Source organism: Mauremys reevesii, linkage group 1, assembly GCF_016161935.1.
Source record: "Mauremys reevesii isolate NIE-2019 linkage group 1, ASM1616193v1, whole genome shotgun sequence".
NCBI classification, from domain to species: domain Eukaryota; kingdom Metazoa; phylum Chordata; order Testudines; family Geoemydidae; genus Mauremys; species Mauremys reevesii.
In genome coordinates this window covers 261,260,385-261,281,962 of record NC_052623.1, presented here as the reverse complement: position 1 = coordinate 261,281,962, position 21,578 = coordinate 261,260,385, and positions in this window count along the sequence as shown.

Below are 21,578 nucleotides of genomic sequence, written 5' to 3'. Positions count from 1 at the left end.
AATTATATCTCTGACTGGCAGTTTACATGTTTTGACAACCTCTTAAAAAGGGGCCATAATCAACTTGAAGCAATGCTTTGTATTTCACTGATGCATGGCAGGAGCAGTTCGGGGACTGAGCTTCACATCATGCCCAGGCTCAGCTCCAATGTGCTGGAATGGAATACAGAGCACATCTCCGCATTCATTACCTCTTAATTATCCACCTAAATGTGTTTGAAAGTCATTTCCCCCCATCATTACTTTGGGGCCAAATATTTTTATTTAGCGGCGCTGACAGATTTTCATATTTAAAAGAATTTGATGTCATCTCTCCTTTGCACACTCATTGCTTGATTCACAGAATAAGCTGCCACTGCTTTAGTAAATATACATTGTTCTTACATACCAAGAAGCTATGCTATCTGCTTGACAAGCATAAGTAGTTTTGCAGAGAAAGACATAAAACTCAGAGTTTATGGTGTGTGGGGGGGTTATATCTTATTGCCATTTGAACTTAATATTCAAATTAAAATTAATATTCCTTCTCTTAGTCCCAAATTAACAAATTTATGAGAGGGAATCCTAGGCCACAGCATAAATTCAGTGGGATGGTGTAATGGGGTATACCTAACCTTTTGAGGCCCCCTGCTGGAGGCCCCATGGGCCTACCACGCCCCACCCCAGGAAAGGAGCAGTGAAGGTGGGTCCTCCAAGCCTCCCTAGAAAGACTGCATAGAAACAACCAATCAAAACCTAGAAGACTCAGATAAAAGAAGCTGCAGGATGTGAGCTAGTCAGTTCCTGGCTGGGACCAGAGGAGTAAGACAGGGTGTTTCTTATTGGTCGTCGGAGCTTGAGTGAGAACAAGATGGGTTCTGGGGGCATTTGCATTCAGTGAGGAGGAAAAGGGTGTGATACTGCACCCCATATTTGTCATACTACAGTAAAAGCTTTGTTATCCAGCATGTTGGGAGAATGGGGGGGGATGGGTGCCAGTTAGTCAAATTCTGGTTAATTAAGAGTTATATTTACCAATGGAGGGAGGGAGTTGGGGTGTGAGAGGGGGTTCTGGGCAGGGGGTGGGACATGGCAGGGGTTTGGGGTGCAGGATCCGGGCAGTGCTCACCTTGGGTGGCTCCCAGCAAATGGCAACATGTCCCTCGGCTCCTAGGTGGAGGTGCGGCCAGGCTGCTCTGTGCACTGCCTCTGCCCGCAGGAACTGCTCCCACAGCTCCCATTGGCCACAGTTTCTGGCCAATGGAAGCTGCGGAGCCAGCACTCAGGGTGGGGTGGGGGCAGCTCATGGAGCCTCTGTGGCTGTTCCTCTGCCTAGGAGCCAAGGAACATGTCGCCACTTGCAGGGAGCCACCCAAGGTGAGTGCCGCCCAGATCTGCCACCTTAATCCCAGTTTCTAGAGCTTTCCGGTTGGTAAAGTGCCAGATAATACAGCTTTTACTGTAATATTATTCTGATATGATCATGGCATAATTATGATGCATTTTGTACAAGATAAGTCATGTGAGATATTATTGGAAAAGTTATGATTTGCGGAACATGATTATCCTATTTGTATGTATGTATCATTTTTGTATCTGAAATTATGAACATTGACTAGGGATCTGTCTATCAAATCGGCTTACTCTGGAAAACACACACAGCCAGTCTTTCAGGTACAACAGTGAAGAAGCCAGACAGTGCTGATAGCCCATCAGCAAAGACAATGGACCCTGGAAGAACTCAACTTTCCTGTGAATGTTCCAGACAGCTTGTAAGTGATGGCTGCTATGACTCAGCAAGGTAGGCAAGGGCATATAACCAGACCACATGACTCTGAACTCCATCTTGGGATGTCAGTGTTTTTCCACAAATTGAGGTATGGGACAAAGGGTTCCCGCCATATGCTAAAGCTATGTAAGGCAGGGAGTGACATCATCAGTGGTTTTTCACTCCTCACACAAGAAGATTCCTGGAAACACCTGAGGAACAAAGACTGAACTGGGGGAAGTGCTGAGCCCAGGCTAAAGGGATTTCTATCCTGTGTATGAAAGACCTGGGGATTTCAAGCTGTAAAGCAAGTGCAGCTTGTCCCTTAAGAATCTGCAGCCTGCTTGGTCCATCTCTCAGGGTGAGAATTTGCTAATTCATATCCTGTCTTTCTAGTATCTTAGGCTTAGTTTGAGTATTTGTTTGTTTGCTAGGTAATCTGCTTTGGTCTGTTTGCTATCACTTATAATCCCTTAAAATCTATCATTTGTAGTTAATAAACTTGTTTTTGCTTTATCTAAAACAGTACGTTTGAGTGAAATTCATGGGAAATCGTAACCCAAGGGGCAAAGACTGTTGCATATTTCTCTCCACATCGAGGGGGGCGAAGTCTATGAGCTTACACTGTACAAATCCCTGTGCAGTGCAAGGCAGTATAATTTTGAGTGTATGCTCCAGAGGGGGTGCATGCCTGGGGTCCTGAGAGTTACTTTTGCTGTAGACTTTCTACTCTTGCTTCATGCAGTGGCTGGTCAGAGAGCCTGCATAGAATTGCAGCTGGATGTGTCCCTACCTGTGTGAATGCTGGTGGAAGAGTAGGACTGGGAGCGAGTATGCAGCTTGTCACAGCAGTACAGGGAGAGAGGGAACCCAGGCTGGTGGGTCAGAGGGCTCAGTGGTACCTCGGTTCCAGGTGGCACCCTGGGGTGAACCCATCACAGAGGATCTGAGAACTTAAGCCCTGAGGTAAGGGTGAAGAGAAGGGGGCTATGTGGGAAAAGGCCCAGGGAACAGCAGCAGTGAACTGGAGGAAGCAGTATGGGGTTGCTGTTTATATGGTCCTGGGTTGGGGCATGATAACATTAATAACATTCACTTTGCATGTTCAAAACTTTACATACATTAACTAATGATTCCTCACCATGCTCCTTACTGTAAACTATATAGTATCCTCATTCTACTTACGTGAAAAACAGGCAGAGAGGTGAAGTGTGACCTTCTGAAGGCCAGAGAAGGGAGTTCACATCAGAACTGTGACCAGGACTTTCTGAATCCCAGTTCTGTGCTCGTATCTCTAGACTACACTGATTCTTCTTGATAGGATTCATTGTAAAACTCTGACTACGTACATAGCCTGTTGATTTCATCCTTATGTAGCATAAAAACTCACTGTAATAAATTATTTGCAATTGCTATAGTTGACAATTTCTCTTTTGAGAAACATTGTTTGAAATGATTTATGTACAAACAGGTTTGCTTGTGTGTATATATGATCTCTGAAATCTATTAGAGGTGTGGAAAGCTCTGTGGTTTCACTTTACAGGGGTTTGTGTGAAACTTTTCTTTGGCTTCACTCCATCTGTGCTTGTATATCCTTCTCCCCTGTCTCCAAGTTTTACACTGAGATTGAAAAGGTCTAAAATCTAAAGGGAAATGCAGTCAAAAGCACCATTTTGTATTAATTTCTTTTGCAAAATTCTTGGTGTCTAATTTAGACGCAATGCACTAAATCTGTCCATGTTCATTTGAAAGATCTGTGACACTTAGCATTATTTTGGAAGTCTCTGTCTTGAATTTTGAGTTTGTAATCAAATGCCCCAAAAGACAAATTTTGGTGTTTCATTGCAAACATTTTTCACAGCTCCACTATGTTCAGCACATTAGTTTTATTGACTCTGCTCTGTGGGAGTGCAGAGGAAGACCCCATAAAGAGAGGATGTCTACATATGCAAAAACCAGAAAAAGCTAAAGAATATTTAGGTAAGTTAGATATATTCAAGTCCGCAGTGCCTGATGAAATTCATCCTAAGGTGCTTCAGGAACTGGCTTCTTCAAGAATTCATGAGGATGGAAGAAATCCCACAGAAATGGAGAAGGCCAATATAGCGCCTATTTTTAAAAAAGGGGGAACAAAGAGGATCCAGGGAATTATAGATTGGTCAGCCTAGCTTTGATACCTGGAAAGATACTGGTACAAATTATTAAACAATCAGCTTCATAGAATCATAGAATCTCAGGGTTGGAAGGGACCTCAGGAGGTCATCTAGTCCAACCCCCTGCTCAAAGCAGGATCAAACCCAACTAAATCATCCCAGACAGGGCTTTGTCAAGCCTGACCTTAAAAACCTCTAAGGAAGGAGATTCCACCACCTCCCTAGGTAACCCATTCCAGTGCTTCACCACCCTACTAGTGAAAAAGTTTTTCCTAATGTCCAACCTAAACCTCCCCCTCTGCAACTTGAGACCATTACTCCTTGTTCTGTCATCTTCTACCACTGAGAACAGTCAAGATCCATCCTCTTTGGAACCCCCTTTCAGGTAGTTGAAAGCAGCTATCAAATCCCCCCTCATTCTTCTCTTCTGCAGACTAAACAATCCCAGTTCTCTCAGCATCTCCTCATAAGTCATGTGCTCCAGCCCCCTAATCATTTTTGTTGCCCTCCACTGGACTCTCTCCAATTTATCCACATCCTTCTTGTAGTGTGGGGCCCAAAACTGGACACAGTACTCCAAATGAGGCCTCACCAGTGCTGAATAGAGGGGAATGATCACATCCCTCGATCTGCTGGAAATGCCCCTGCTTATACAACCCAAAATGCCATTAGCCTTCTTGGCAACAAGGGCACACTGTTGACTCATATTCAGCTTTTCGTCCACTGTAACCCCTAGGTCCCTTTCTGCAGAACTGCTGCCCAGCCATTCGGTCCCTAGTCTATAGCAGTGCATGGGATTCTTCCGTCCTAAATGCAGGACTCTGCACTTGTCCTTGTTGAACCTCATCATATTTCTTTTGGCCCAATCCTCTAATTTGTCTAGGTCCCTCTGTATCCTATCCCTACCCTCCAGCGTATCAACCACTCCTCCCAGTTTAGTGTCATCTGCAAACTTGCTAAGGGTGCAGTCCACACCATCCTCCAGATCGTTAATGAAGATATTGAATAAAACCGGCCCCAGCACCGACCCTTGGGGCACTCCACTCGATACCGGCTGCCAACTAGACATGGAACCATTGATCACTACCCGTTGAGCCCGACCATCTAGCCAGTTTTCTATCCACCTTACTGTCCATTCATCCAGCCCATACTTCTTTAACTTGCTGGCAAGAATACTGTGGGAGACTGTATCAAAAGCTTTGCTAAAGTCCAGAAATAGCACATCCACTGCTTTCCCCTCATCCACAGAGCTGGTTATCTCATCATAGAAGGCAATTAGGTTAGTCAGGCATGACTTGCCCTTGGTGAATCCATGCTGACTGTTCCTGATCACTTTCCCCTCCTTTAAGTGGTTCAGAATTGATTCCTTGAGGACCTGTTCCATGATTTTTCCAGGGACTGAGGTGAGACTGACTGGCCTGTAGTTCCCTGGATCTTCCTTCTTCCCTTTTTTAAAGATGGGCACTACATTAGCTTTTTTCCAGTCATCTGGGACCTCCCCCGATCGCCATGATTTTTCAAAGATAATGGCCAATGGCTCTGCAATCTCATCGGCCAACTCCTTTAGCACCCTCGGATGCAGCGCATCTGGCCCCAGGGACTTGTGCTCGTCCAGCTTTTCCAAATAGTCCCGAACTACTTCTTTCTCCACAGAGAGCTGGTCACCTCCTCCCCATACCGTGCTGCAGAGTGCAGCTGTCTGGGAGCTGACCTTGTCTGTGAAGACAGAGGCAAAAAAAGCATTGAGTACACTAGCTTTCTCCACATCCTCTGTCACTAGGTTCCCTCCCTCATTCAGCAAGGGGCCCACACTTTCCTTGACTTTCTTCTTGTTGCTAACATACCTGAAGAAACCCTTCTTGTTACTCTTAACATCTCCGGCTAGCTGCAACTCCAAGTGTGATTTGGCCTTCCTAATTTCACTCATGCATGCCTGAGCAATACTTTTATACTCCTCCCTGGTTATTTGTCCAATCTTCCACTTCTTGTAAGCTGTTTTTTTGTGTTTAAGATGAGCAAGGATTTCACTGTTAAGCCAAGCTGGTCGCCTGCCATATTCACTTTTCTTCCTACACATCGGGATGGTTTGTTCCTGCAACCTCAATAAGGATTCTTTAAAATACAGCCAGCTTTCCTCGACTCCTTTCCCCGTCATGTTATTCTCCCAGGGGACCTTGCCCATCAGTTCCCTGAGGGAGTCGAAGTCTGCTTTTCTGAAGTCCAGGGTCTCTGTTCTACTGCTCTCCTTTCTTCCTTGTGTCAGGATCCTGAACTCGACCATCTCATGGTCACTGCCTCCCAGGTTCCCATCCACTATTGCTTCCTCTACTATTTCTTCCCTGTTTGTGAGCAGCAGGTCAAGAAGAGCTTTTCCTCTAGTTGGTTCCTCCAGCACTTGCACCAGGAAATTGTCCCCTACACTTTCCAGAAACTTCCTGGATTGTCTGTGCAGGCACCTAGAGGATTACAGAGTTATAGGGAATAGTCAGTATGGATTTGTCAAAAACAAATCATACCAAACTAATCTAATTTCCTTTTTTTGACAGGATTATTGGCCTAGTAGATGTGGGGGAAACAGTAGACATGCTATACCCTGATTTTTTTAGTAAGGCTTTTGACACAGTTCCACATGACAGTCTCATAAGTAAACTAGGAAAATGTGGCCTTGGTGAAATTACTATAAGGTTGGTGCACAGCTGGTTGAAAGACCATATTCAAAGAGTAGTTATCCAGTGAGTCCTGCAGGGGGCAGTCCTGGGTCCAGTACTATTCAATAATTTCATTAATAACTTGGATAATGGAATAGAGAGTATACACCTCTACCCTGATATAATGCTGTACTCAGGAGCCAAAAAATCTTACTGCGTTATAGGTGAAAATGCATTATATTAAACTTGCTTTGATCTTCTGGAGTGTACCGCCCCGTAGCACTGCTTTACCCCGGTATATCTGAATTCGTGTTATATCAGGTCGCGTTATATCGGGGTACAGGTGTACTTCTAAAATTTGCAAATGATACCATGCTGGGAGGGATTTCAAGCACTTTGGAAGACAGGATTAGAATTCCAAACACCATTGACAAATTAGAGAATTGGTCTGAATTCAACAAAATGAAATTCAATAAAGATAAGTGCAAAGTACTACATTTAGGAAGGAAAAATCAAATGCATCACTACAAAATGGGGAATAACTGGCCACTGGCAGTACTGCTGAAAAAGGATCTATGGCTTATAGTGGATGACAAATTGAATATGAGCCGACAATGTGATGCAGTTGCAAAAAAAGGCTATAATTCTGGGCTGTATTAATATAAGGGTATGTCTACACTACGAAATTAGGTCGAATTTATAGAAGTCAATTTTTAGAAATTGATTTTATACAGTTGATTGCGTGCCTTTGTTGATTTAAATTCCCTGTAAGCCAACCACCCTCCCCCGTTTGAAATAAAGTAACCATTGTTTTGAAACCATGCATTCTTTCTTTATTAATTAAAAAAAATGAGATAACAGACAAGGTAGCCCAGGTAGGGTGGGGGAGGAGGGAAGGACAAGGCCACATTGCTTATTGTAGCCACACTAAAAATCAAACTGTTTGAATGACAGCCTTCTGTTGCTTGGCCATCCTCTGGAGTGGAGTGGCTGGATGCCCGGAACTTCCCCCCTGCCGTGTTCTTGGGCATCTGGGTGAGGAGGCTATGGAACATGGGGAGGAGGGTAGGCGGTTATATAGTGGATGCAGCAGGGGTCTGTGCTCTTTTTGGCTTTCCTGCAGCTCCAAGGGACATTTCATCATGTCCGTTTGCTCCCCCATTAGCCTCAGCATCATGTCCTGCCTCTGCTCTTCGTGCTCACTTAATTCTTTCCTGGATTCTGCCACTGAATGCCTCCATGCATTTAACTGTGCCTATCACTGTGGGAGGACTCCATGAGCTTGGAAAACATGTCATTGTGAGTGCATTTTTTTTGCCTTCTAATCTGCGATAACCTCAGGGACGGAGATGATAGTGAGAGCGTAGAAACATTCTACGCTCTATGATTCTGGGGACACTGCATGGTCACCTGTGCTGCTGAGTTCGCCACGCTGCCCAAACAGGAAATGAAATTCAAAAGTTCCAGAGGCTTTTCCTGTGTACCTGGCTAGTGCATCGGAGTTCAAAGTGGCGTCCAGAGTGATCACAATGGAGCACTGTGGGATACCATTGATTTGCGTCCACACTGCCCCAAATTCGACCCAGTAAGGTCGATTTTAGCGCTACTTCCCTCGTCGGGGAGGAGTACAGAAGTCCATTTTAAGAGCCCTTTAGGTCAACGGAATGGGGTTGGTTGTGTGGACACAGTCATTTTTAAATCGTGGCTAAATTCGACCTAACCCCGTGGTGTAGACCAGGGCTAAGTATCATATGTAAGACAGGGGAGGTAATTGCCCTGCTCTACTCAGCACTGGTGAAACCTCAGCTGTAGTACTGTGTCCAATTCTGGGTATCACACTTTAGGGGAAATGTGGATAAAGTGGAGGGAGCCCAGTGCAGAGCAACAAAAATGATGAAAGATTTAGAAAATCAGACCTAAGAGGAAAGGTTAAAAAAACTGGGCATGTTTAGGTTTGAGAAAAGATGACTGGGAGAGGTCCTGATAAGTCTTCAAATATATTAAAAGACCATTATAAAAAGGATGCTGATCAATTGTTCTCTATCTCCACTGAAGGTAGGACTAGAAATAATGGGCTTAATCCACAGCAAGGGAGGTTTAGGTTAGATCAGGGGTTGGCAACCTTTGGCACATGGCCCATCAGGGTAATCTGTTGGCGGGCTGTGAGACATTTTGCTTACATTGACTGTCTGCAGGCACTGCCCTCCGCAGCTCCCAGTGGCCGCGGTTCGCCGTTCCCGGCCAATAGGAGCTGCAGGAAATCATGGGCTACAGGGATGTGTTGGCTGCTGCTTCCTGTAGCTCCCATTGGCTGGGAACAGCGAACCGTGGCCACTGGGAGCTGCGAGGGGCCGTGCCTTCAGATGGTCAACGTAAACAAAATGTCTCACTGACCGCCAGCGGATTACCCTGATGGGCTGCGTGCCGAAGGTTGCCAATCCCTGGGTTAGATACTAGGAAAAACTTTCCAACAGTATGGATTGTTAGCCACTGGAAGGAAGATATGTAATTTCCATCTCTGGAGATTTTAAAGAATAGGTTGGACAAACACTTTGTCAGGGATGGTCTAGGTATATTTAGTCCTGCCTCAGTGTGAGGGGCAGGACTTTCAGACCTACATTTTTATGATTTTACTTCCCCAGAATTAGCACATAGTAATTTCTCAGTGGTGTCTTGAATACCCTAGCATTGATAGGTATGGGATTTAATATGTTGTACTCTTAACCATCTGTAAAATGGATCAAATTTTATTTACAATAAACGTTCAGTAATTTTGGATCCACTTGTAGACTGATCACCCTCGGTGCTTTCACTGGTGTGTAACACCTGAAGACTTCTGCTTTTCCAATAATATCTCCAACTTTCTGGATAATAATGTGCTTCTTTACAAGGCCGAACTACACTGTTTTAAGCCTCAGTTTCCATTTTTAACCCTTCCTTTTGATTAGTTGCAGTTTGAAAAGTCCCTTGTAAAACCCGGAAAAATTTTTTCAGTTAAGTAGTTGTGAGGTGATGGTATCAAATTTTACTTCCATTCTCTTCTGTATAACTTTAGTTGCAGATAGGTCATTGCTCAATGAGATGAGCAGTGGTGCTGTGCACACCCTTCCACCATCATGGTCTGTCCTCTGTACCAAACTGTCAGTACAGACTGGAGAAATAAAGCAGTATATTGTAGTTAGAAATGTGCGTCTTAGTCTAGGCCAGCCATAGCCCAGGCCTGCACTCTGCCTACATCCATCAGGAGTGATTTTTATAATGATAATCAGCAGTTCTCAAACTGTGAGTTGGGACCCCAAAGTGGGTTGTGACCCCATTTTAATGGGGTCGCCAGGGCTGGCATTAGACTTGGTAGGGCCCAGCACCAAAGCTGAAGCCTGAGCCCCACCGCCTGGGGCTGAAGCCAAAGCCTGAGGGCAGCATCCCTGGGTGGTGGAGCACAAGTTACAGACCCCTCGCCTGGGACTGAAGCCCTTTGGTTTCGGCCCCCCTGCCTGGGGCAACAGGGCTTGGGCAGGCTCAGCTCCCTCTCCCCCAAGGATATGTAGTAATTTTTGTTGTCAGATGGGGGGCATGGTGCAATTACCGTAAGTTTGAGAGCCCTCGTGCTAAATAAATGCTCCAGGGAGCAGAAAAAGGATTCTGAAACCTCTGCAATCTGAAACAAATTTCTTTGCCTATTTTAGTTACCGCAACAGGTTGATGTTGTCCCTGGTGCTGGAGAGCCAATCTGTCGGTTGAGGGAAAGGGAGGGTGAGCTTACTTGCAGCAGCTCTGAGAAATGTGAGCAACAGCAGCATCCCCGCCTCAGTTCTAAGTAGCAATTTTTGCTTCCTTCAGTTTCTAAGCATCCCAAAGCAGTGAGTAGCTTGCTTCCCATCTAGTCCAGCCCCTTCTCCCCATATTCATCCCAGCCACCTCCCCCCACCTTCCAGATCAGCATGAGGGAACAAAACAAGCCTCCTTCTGCAACACAAACTCACTCGTCTCCTTAATCCCTCCGCCCACTGGTTGCCCAGCCAACAGGCCAGACAAGCAGGTGATGCATTGACAGGGAGCAGATGGTCTCCCGCGGAGGTAAGCGGGGTCCAACAATGAAACCATATTGATCATATTGCTCCTTTTCTTTTCTTTGGCTTCAACTTTAGTCTTGAGCCTTTTCCACTACTAACCTGCTTCCCTATGCCACTCTCAAACACTTCGCACTATGGCTTCTCCTCCTCCCACCCACCCCAAGAGTAGTTAATGATGCAGGGGAGGTAGAGAGCTCAAACACTCTTACTTGTCTCCGCTCCCCCCCAAGACCCTTCACAAAAAGGAGGAAGAAAGGGGACTGCACGCTGTCTTTCCTCTACAGTTGCATGCTCATCCTTAACCCTCAACACTGCCACTTCAGCCAGCTCACCCCCTCCACTCCTCTAACCACATCCTTCTCCTCTTCAACCCCCTCTCCCTCAAATTCAGCACAAGTGCAGAGGAGAAAAGGAGGGCCCTGTATTCTGTCATTCCTTCAGCTGCTCCTGCCTATCCACAACCTGACCCAACAATCACACACACACAAAATAGAAGACAGTCTGTTTTTCCCCCTTTTCATGCTATTCAGAAACCGCAGGCTTCTCTTCCCCCTAGGCGTACACCCCCACTTCTCAACTTCCCTCTCCCCCTATTTCAGTACACACTGACATACCCGAACCCCACAGCCTGTTCCTCTTTCTAAAGCCCTTCACCCTCATCTACACACACCCTGCACCCTCACCCCCATTTATCAGCTGAAAAGAAATAGGAGAAAGAGACTGAGGGACCTCAAAATTAGCTCCTCCAAAGCCCATCAAACACAACTCTATGTATACGCAGGAGAGAGCGAGTGTTCCGCAGCCTGCCTCCCTCTCAGCTGTCCGCTTGCATTTACACCTCACTCTCATCTCTCTCTCTCTCACACACGCATTAGAAAGGGCCCAGAGTCTGTAACCCCCCTCCCCCACATCCACTTTCCTCAGACATGGTGTTAAATGAGAGAAATCCATGGCCCTTCAGTCTGCACCCCCATTGCTTCCCTCCCATTTGCACTCTCCTTACCTTCAAAACACAAGGTGACAAAAAGGGAACCCCCGGGCTGTCCCCCTCTATTCATTCTCATCCCTTCTCAAACACACACTCATAGAAACATGAGAAAGGAAGAAAGAAAGGGCCCCACAGGTCACGTCTCTCCCCTTCCACAGCCCTCCCCACAACATACGCTGATAATAAGAACGAGAACCAGGGCCTTTCAGTCTGCACCCCCCTCCCATCTCATTCATCAACCCCAGTCTAGCATTCACTGATGTATAGCAAATTGTGAAGATGCTAGCATTGAGGCATGAAAACTGTTAGCCACTATTCACAATTTTAATACTACCTTCATAGCTGTCACATAAATTCATTGCCAAACTTGGGCTTATAATAGCAAGAGGGAACTTAAAAAGAAAGAATTCCTAAGGGCACAGTTTGCTACGGTATCTGTACTTGTTTGCAGATGGTTTTTGAAACCATAACTACAGTAACTCCATCCAGTGTTTTCTAATGTGGCTGCTCTGTAGTTTAAAAAAACGAACTCTTCCCTTTGCCCACGTTTTTTTTTTTTTTACAGTAAATAGAAATGCCTATAAAGGCTCTCTTTTTTTTTCACTCCCCCCCCCCCCCCGCAAAAAGGAGAGAGAGAGACAGACAGAGAGCAAAAAGAAAAGAGGCTTGTGAATGAAGCCCAGACAATAGAGGGTCACAAAGCTGTCACAACTAATGTCATAGTGGCACTGCTGGGCAGGCTTACAGAGGACTTCTTGTTTCTTGATTTTTATGGTGATCGGTAGAACGCATGTAGCACTTTGCGAACAGGTTTAGGACAAGTGGCAAAGAAAAGACTCCTCACAATAAACTCTTTTCTGCTGCATTGGGAGCATTATGCCCACAAACACCTGGGGTTTACTAAGAGAGGGTTGCAAAGGACTAAATAAATAAATAAAGGAGCAGAGCTATTGTTTTCAAGTTACACCCCATGTACCAAGTGGGCACAGTAGTTTTCCTTTAACTTGTCAGAGGCTATGGAGTCTAATAAAGCCTCAGAAATGCTATTAGATACAAATACCAACATTTAAGGAATGTGAAGGTTGGGGCAGGAAAAAAACAGACAAAGGAAGTAGAAAGTTCTGGCTTAAAGCCTGTGCCACTGCGTGAAGATGTTGCAGGCGATGAGTCTTTCTCATGCCATCTGAGGCACATTTCTAACACAACTTTGAGAATACAGAGGAGAGTAGAAGTAATGGGGCCAGATCCTCAGCGCATGTAAACCAGTGTAGCTCTGAAGTCAATGGAGCTAGGCTGATTTATAGTAGCTGAGGATCTGGCCTAACAATGCTTAACATCATATTACTGAACCTCAGATTCTTATAGTAGCTAGGCACTCAGGTAAATGAAAGGCAATTGCATTAAAAACAACATAAAATCCCGACTCCCTGTTAATAATAAAATATAACTAGAAGGAGCTTTTATATTTTCCTTTCCTCTGTCCATTGGTGAAGTGTCTGTCCCTGCAGTCATGGATTTCCTACTTGGCAAGCATTTTGTGAGAGGTCACTCAACAGAGCAACCCCACAGAAAGAGTCACGAGGTAAGTACTCCCTCACCTACCTCAGAATATTAATCAGCTCTGGGAAGGTTCCTTTTTGCACTCATTAGCCTTTCAAAAACAAACTGAGGGTGATCGATAGCATCCAAAGGAGTTGGGTCTAGGGAGAAGCCTTCGCCATTTCCCCATCCAAAACTGGCCACACTTCCAGAGTATTTCATAAAATCAAAATGCTATGTAAAGCAAACTTTCTTTAAATATTTTTTAAAAAATCATACTGTCCCCTTTGCAATGTTTCCTTCTTCCTCCTTTTATCTTCAGAGTCTCCATTTTTCAGTCCACACTTGTTCTTCAAGGTGCTTTTCTGATTTGCCCATCCTTTCACTATCTATATTTAAACTTCAGTTATCTTAAACTGATCAAAAAGTACCCTGAAGTCTTCAGTGAGCCAAGACAGACATTCAGAATTTGACATGATATCAATGGAATGTGTATAGTCAAAAGCTTCCGATATCACAGCCTGGGAGATGAATTTTCATGCAAAAGCATCCTAAAGCTCCCTTTTTAAAGTCTGAGCTGAGATTTGTTGTAAATGTTTGCAACAAATGTTTAAAAGGGTGTTTTATGTTTAAGAGTAAGATTAGTTTATTCACTGGGCAACTGAATTTTCAAGGTAAAAAACCAGACCAATCTCTCCTTTAAAATCCAGTTCTTCCAGGAATTTTTCCTACATACTTTGCCCCACTCCCTTCCTTATCTGAACCGTTGTCCTGTATCTTGTCTCGATTGTCTTGTGGGCATACATGTAAGCTTAATGTCTGTGCACATGTAGTGCTTATCTTGTTTTGCCTAAATACTATAGATCTTATGTGCCTTGATGAAGCACTTATGGAGTAGATTTGTACAAACTTCACCTGAAAACCACTGTGGTCCATTGGTTAGGATGTTGGACTAGGAATCAGAAGACCAAGCTTCCTATCCTAGTCTCAGGTTTCAGAGTGGTAGCCGTGTTAGTCTGTTATCAGAAAAAACAACAAGGAGTACTTATGGCACCTTAGAGACTAACAAATTTATTTGGGCATAAGCTTTTGTGGGCTAAAACCCACTTCATCAGATGCATGGAGTGGAAAATACAGTAGGAAGATATATATACACAGTACATGGAAAGATGGGAGTTGCCTTACCAAATGAGGGGTCAGTTCAGAACTGGTAAGGCAACTCCCATCTTTCCATGTACTGTGTATATATATCTTCCTACTGTATTTTCCGCTCCATGCATCTGATGAAGTGGGTTTTAGCCCACGAAAGCTTATGCCCAAATAAATTTGTTAGTCTCTAAGGTGCCACAAGTACTCCACGTTATCCTAGGTCTGCTACTGAACTGATGTGTAACTTCGGGCAAGTCACTTTCCCTCTCACCATTTTTCTGTTTTGTCTATTTGGACTATAAGCTCTTTGAGGGCAGGTATTGTCTCTTTCTATGTGTTTGTACAGTGCCTAGCACAGTGGGGTCCTGATCTCAACTGAAGCTTCTAGGCAATAATATAATAAAAATAATTATAAAAAATAAGTACACTGCCTCCATATAGGATTGGAGAAGATGAAACAGCCAGGAAAAATTTAATCTTTATATGTATGCCTGTTATCACAGACATAAGTTGTGCATAGGTTTATTATTGTAAGATCATCAGTTGTTTACCACATGCCTTGCCATTGCAACCATTAACAACTAAATCCGAACAAGCTATTTGAAACAATAACAAAACTTTTAGTTTAGATCATAGAAAATGCCACTATGGTAAAGGAAAAATTAGAGCAGTATCAGGTTGCTCATATTTTTAATAGTTAAAATAGTATATTTATTTTCTCCATTCTTTGCACAACCTGAATACTTTTTCATAAGGGAAGTTTTGTCCTTTTCTTCCAGGACAGGTTAGTTTTTTTTGTTTTTGTTTTTCTTTTATGTAAGCAATTTGAGGACATTAGCACTAGCATTTCAATGGGGAAAGAAGAATTGAGCATGGAAGCTCTTATGTGGTAATTTAACCTAGTAGGGGGCTAGCTTGGACTATTAAGTCTTTTTCAAAGGTTGTAGTTCAAGGCATCAATTCCTGGAGTAAAATTCCTGCTGTTCTGCAGATTCTGTAGCAGGAGAGCCGTCAGCTTATTAAGGTCAAAGAAAGAAGATTTTTTACACCCTTAAACAGATAGATCCTCTCTGTGGACCTGATCCAAAGTCCATTGAAGTCCATGAGAATCTACTGACTTCTGTGGGCTTTGGATCAGACCTGAAATGTGCTATTGAGTCAGAATAGATCCTGCTAGTTCAGTAACTTAAAGTCTCTGTACAATAAGTGTTTACTGATTGTCACAATTGCTGTACAGTGCTTAGGCTGGACAATGTTCAAAACATTTGGCTGCAACCCCAGGCTCTGAGGAAAGAATTAAAGGAAATCTGAATGTGAATTTCATATCAAATATGAGCATAAGGGCCCTATTTAATAGACAGTACGTCATTTAGGGTTAGATCACCAGCTGGGGTAAACCACAATAGTTACATTCGTTTCAATGGGTCTATATTCCACCAGCTTAGGAGGTGGCCCATAATACTGAATGCTAATTTTGTTAAGAGTTTTACCATGAAGTTACACCCTATGCCAATATGTTATATGCAGGAAATTGGATTAGTGGTAGAACTTCCCTAACATGATTGACTGAAGTTTTCTCTTCTGCATTTTGTTTTTCTAGAATTCCCCACACTCTTCTTTTCTGTTGAAACAGTCTGTCACCAAGGGACTGGAGTTGGCTCTTGAATTTTTGGATATAACACAAGAGTAAGTCCACACTAGAGTTTTTGATTGTGCTGGAACTCAAGCTGACTGCCTGCCAATTGACTTGAGTTAACTAATACAGTTGTTATAGACTATCTACAAAAGGTCTGTGATAAGACCTAGGATGAACCGTAACAAGTAACAAATATTTGTGCATGGTGTCTATGTTAGCATTTACAAGTGTTTGTCGACAGTAATGTCAGTTACCTTGAACTAATAGCTAATCAATTCACTTGAGTTACAGCACAACCAAAATCTCTAGTGTTGACAAGCCTGTGGAGAACTTTGTGAGAAACTAGGTTAGGTTATTACTATTATGCAGATAATACACAGTCACTGTATGTTTTTGCCTCTTCAAACTCTGGGTGGATGTTAGGTATCTTGGCGTTTGTGTCGAGAAACTCCATGATCCTGTGGCTTAGAACCACTAAGGTTAATCCTAAATTATATTGTTTGAACCAGAAGGGAATTGAAAATAGAGAGCATTTCCTTGCAAGTTTATATGAAGTCACATAAAGAGATAGTGTGGGTTGACATCTAGTCATAGCTGTTGATTTGGGTCTGCCTTTAGAAGATAGTATGTCAGCTGTGGTCAGAAATTTTTACCACCATAAAAATGTCACCCCCAAATTATGATCACGTCTCTCACTTGATGATGCTGTTACATACCTGCCTTTGTGACACTGAGGTTAGACTAATGCAATATGATCAGTGGTGGTTACCAAATAGAGCGATCTTTCACCTGTAGGTACCTTGAGATTGTGACAGTTTGGTTATTGGTTGGATAGGATCCGGATAACTGCTGCCATTTGCACTACTCTTGCTGCTTGCATGAGCATGAACTGAGATTAATGAGTAGGTTTTGTCTTTGGGATGAATCCTAGATATCCTTCAGAGCTGCCCCAGTACCACCCACCTTTCAGGGGTCCAAGACAAAGTCCCAAGTGCAACAGGCTAACCGTGCTGGATGGCGTCCCTTTCAACCTGAGACTGACCAGACAATGAGTCTTTTAAGTAAGTTGAAAAACCTTTATATTAATGTTTTTTTGCATAGCTTATTGATTTTTATTTATTGTCTTACAATGTAATGATTTTAAGTATATTATGAGTGAGAAACACAAGGCAACTTAGGTGTCTAGGTGTCCAGAGTTAGGCACCCAAGTCCCCATGTGCAGCACTACTGTGATCCATGCATCACCTGCATGGCCGCTGCCTAGCCCCGTAGGCACCTAAACGCACCTGACATGTAATTTGCCACTGTAAAAGTTCCCTAAGCGCCAAAGTTTCAGACTCTGGGGCATGCACACTGCTACCTCCCTGTAGGCCCAGATGCCTATCTCCGGAGCATCTAAGCCCCAGAATGATTTGTGAACCAGGGAAGATAGGTGTTCAGCTGCCTAAGTTGTATGCGAGGCCTGAGGTTCAGAGGTGGCCTCTGAATACACCTACAGGATTGGGTTCTATTCAAAATCAAACCAGAGGAAGAAGTGGTGCTGCCCACCTTATCACTTTTAGCCCAGTGGTTAGAGCTCTCATCTGTGATGTGGGAAATCCAGGTTCAATTCCCTCATCCCTGCCAGAGGGGGGGAGAAAGGATTTGAACAGGGGTCTCCCACCTCGTAGAGTGCTCTAACCACTAGGCTATGGGATATTCTGATGTGGGGCTCCCATCTCTCCTGCTGAAGCTGTTCCACTTTGGATAAATAATTAAATGAGTGATTGGAGCAAAGGGTCTGGACTAAGGATCTTCCATCTCCCAGCTAGGTGCCGTGACTACAGAGTCATTCTTTCTTGGATAGTCTTGCTGAAGGTTTTGCAGGCTTGGGATCATAGGCCCTGAAGCGGCAACCACTTCCTCACACGCTTCACACACACATAGCTCACTCATATATGTAAAGTTAAGCATGTGAAGATGTGGTTGCAAGATTGGGTCTTTAATCTGTATTTATTTTTCATTATGAAATGACAAGGTTCGTTTGGCATATATGAGCTACCTTTCAAAAAAAATTCTTCTCTCCCAGTAATACCAACATGAAACTTTGCCTTCTTAAGTATAAAGCAAGCATTAAATCAAACCCAGTATACACAGCTGATTATCATAAACTGTATTTTATTTTTTCAAGGGGTTTTGTAAGATTTCCAAGTCACGCACATGCTCCTTCCCAAATCTCTTCCCACAAATAGCAGACAGTGCGACTTTTGCTGCTGGCCAGGAGCATCATCTAATGTTTATTCTTTCTGAGGTGAAAGGCTTGAGAAAACGTAAGGGCCTGTTCTTGTAGCCCTTATGCACTAAGATTCAGTTGAATTTTGCAAGAGTGAGGATTATTAGATTGGACCGGAAGGGGTTATCCAGTAGGGGTGGGTTTTTGATTCAGCTGGATTACTCACCAATGGCTAGTAGAATATTCCAAGTCTGCATCAATATCTAGGCCTTCCCTCTCCAACCTATACTCTGATTCTGGAAGTTACCATGTTGACTTCAGTGGGGATCCACATTGTGTGGAATACCTTGAAGGACTGGGGTCCAAATGTCCTAATTATTTTCTCCCTTCCATAGGACAGGGAGCCTATAAAGAAATCAAGATTAAATATACTATTTTAGCAAACATATACTGTAACTTTTAATTAATTCTAATCCATCACACATTGAAAGAGGCAACCTGGATCCTATGCATAGATTTCAAATGATTGCTTCCATGGTACTAATAACATAGATGTTTCCTGTAATTTGACAGCTGTGTACTCAAATATTTCATACCTACAATGTTGTATTATAGTTTGTGGGATTGTTTTCCCACTCATTCACGTTTCCCCTCAGTAACTTAGCAATGACTAATCAAGATATGCACACACCATATTGTTTTACGTGTTTAACTAGAACACTGACAGATTAATAGGAAGGGTAAATAGCAGTGCACTCTGTGGTGGCTCAGTGTGGGCTCGAAGGATTGACTGCTGCCAGACTTTGTTGTCTTTGCACAGAGGAAGCTGCTGCAAAAGCCTGCTGGGGCAAGGTGACCTGGGTCAGGGGTATTTGTTTATCATGTCTATAGAAAACAATTGTCCTCTCAATGGAAGACAGCTTTTTGATGCTACGTGGCTCTACTGGTAAGAAAGCATTTGTACTCCCAGGGTGCTTACTAAAAATACAGCTATACCATAGTACAAGGCAGTGAGGGCTTGTCTATGTTGCCTTGCAGTTTAGACTACTGGGGTGTAAACAACAGTGTGCACAAAGGTGCTGCGTGTAATGTCCTGGTGTGGATGTTGCAAGTGCAAACTAAAAGGTTCCTAGTTTGCGTTAATGTAGTCTGCTTCCAACAGGATCCCATTAATGCAGACTAGGAACCCTTTTGTTCATTTATGCGGTGTCCACACGGGGGAGTTACAGAGCAACCCTCTGGTGCACATTGCTATTTACTCCCCCATAGTCCAAACTGCAGGGCAATGTAGACATAGCTTAAGTGCCCTCTATCTACTGTTCTTCATGAAGGAGAGTGTAGGTTCTTACATAATGAGTTTTCTGGTTCAGTTATTGCTTTTACTTGCCTAATTTTAGAAGAAAAGGAGAACTGCAGAGAGCCTTAATTGATTATTTTTTATTTTAAGAAAATTATTATAAATTTCAACTTAAAAAATGCAGAGGCCAAATCCATCCCTGGTATAACTGTTTTTATTAATTATAGCAGCACCTAGACACCACATCTGTGTTCAGGTCCCTAGTGTTTTAGATGCTATAAACATGTATAGTAAGACACAGTTCCTGCCCTAAGGAGCTTGCAAGCTAAGCAAGACAAACACCAGGAGTATATTTATACCTGCTTACTGTATTTTCCACTCCATGCATCTGATGAAGTGGATTATATCCCATGAAATCTTATGCCCAAATAAATGTGTTAGTCTCTAAGGTGCCACAAGGACTCCTCATTGTTTTTACTGATACAGACTAACATGGCAACCCTCTGAAACCTGTCACCAGGAGTATTTCATAGCTGGGAAAATGAATCTAAAAGAGATTAAGTGATTTCTAAAGGTTACACAGTGATTCTGTGGCAGAGGCGAGTTTTTAATCCTGGTCCAGAGTCTTGACCACCAGACAGTCTTTCCTCCATTGACTTCATAGATAAATAGGGCCTCCATGAACCCCAGCGAGAAAGAGAGCCCCCTACTGTGTCTAAGCACAACAAAATGTTGACCAAAGTTCTGCTGTGGAGAAAGGTCTAAACTTTCCACTGGGTTATTAGAAAGGATTTTATTCTAGCAAAACCTTAGACATATGAGAATGTTGTCCAATTACCATGAGTGCCAGACCCACGTGTCAGAAATGGACCCTCAAAGGTTGCATTTATAGAAAGTATATTGTCTCACTCCAGTGTGATTTCTACTCTATACAGAAAAAGGGAGGAATGTTTCTCTAAAATACACTTGTTAGGAATTCATGAGACTCACTATCATTTTTCTGGGTGTACAGACAGCTAGTCTATTCAAAGCCTGTGTGTAACTCCCAGCACTGCTAATATCTATATGTGTGAACATCAGTGGGAAAAACAACCCTCTGTGCTAAAGCTATTATCTCCTAATTAAGCAAAGTGTGGAGTATTAACTCTCAAATAAGGGAGAAGGCAATTCTTCCTCTGTAGGGGCCCAATTCATGATTGCTCAAAATGGGCATAAATTACCCTTATTCTAATTTGGTAAGGTGTTCCATTAACTTTGCACCAATGCAAATGCACAGCATCAGTGGATTTGGCCCTAAATATTTTTTTGTCTTGAATAGAATCACTGAAGGAGCTAGTAACCAGAAACTGATGTCAATGGTCCTCTCCTTTTCAATGTGTGCAGGATCTCTTGGAGGCATCTGTGCAATGGAAGACACATTTGATGTTTCTTGGGATGTTATATTCCAGTTCAATTTAAATGTAAGCCTAACTCTAAGGGAAAATATATCCAGTCTGTTCCCAAGCGATATGGTCATGGGGAATTAAACAAGGCAGTGGTCTAAATTTATGTTGTTTGTATTTCAAGGAATCTGGGCTCAACCATGTAATAGGCATACTAGGCCTGTACTAACACCATAAGCACAACAGAACAGCATATCAAAGGATCTTTGCCTTTAGGAATTGGTACATAACACTACAGTAACGCAAAGGAAATACTGTGAAAATGTCATAATATAACTGATCAGTTTTTAACTCATTCTGACTAAAAAAATTGGAAATCTGTACAGGCACAGTGTTTTTTATTTTCCTTTTATAGTTCATAGAGCAGCACAAGTTACAGCTTTTTCCTCAAAAATCATCGGCTTCTTACTGCCCTCAGCTCATGAAGTGGCCTCAGCCAATCAAGGAACTGAGTATGATACACTTGGGACCAATCCCAACCAACCCAACTGAAAATTCAAAAATGGAAAGCAAAATATGCAATGACTTGTCCACAGATATACAGATTTTGTGTGTGGGTGTGATGGTAGGTGGGAAAGGGAAATATCATGCTTGCCTCCAAAGACTTGTCTTACATAAAAAAACATCCATGCAAAAATTCTCTGAAGACCTACAAACTCAAACTGAAGCAAGTTTTCCAGTGTTTAATTTCACT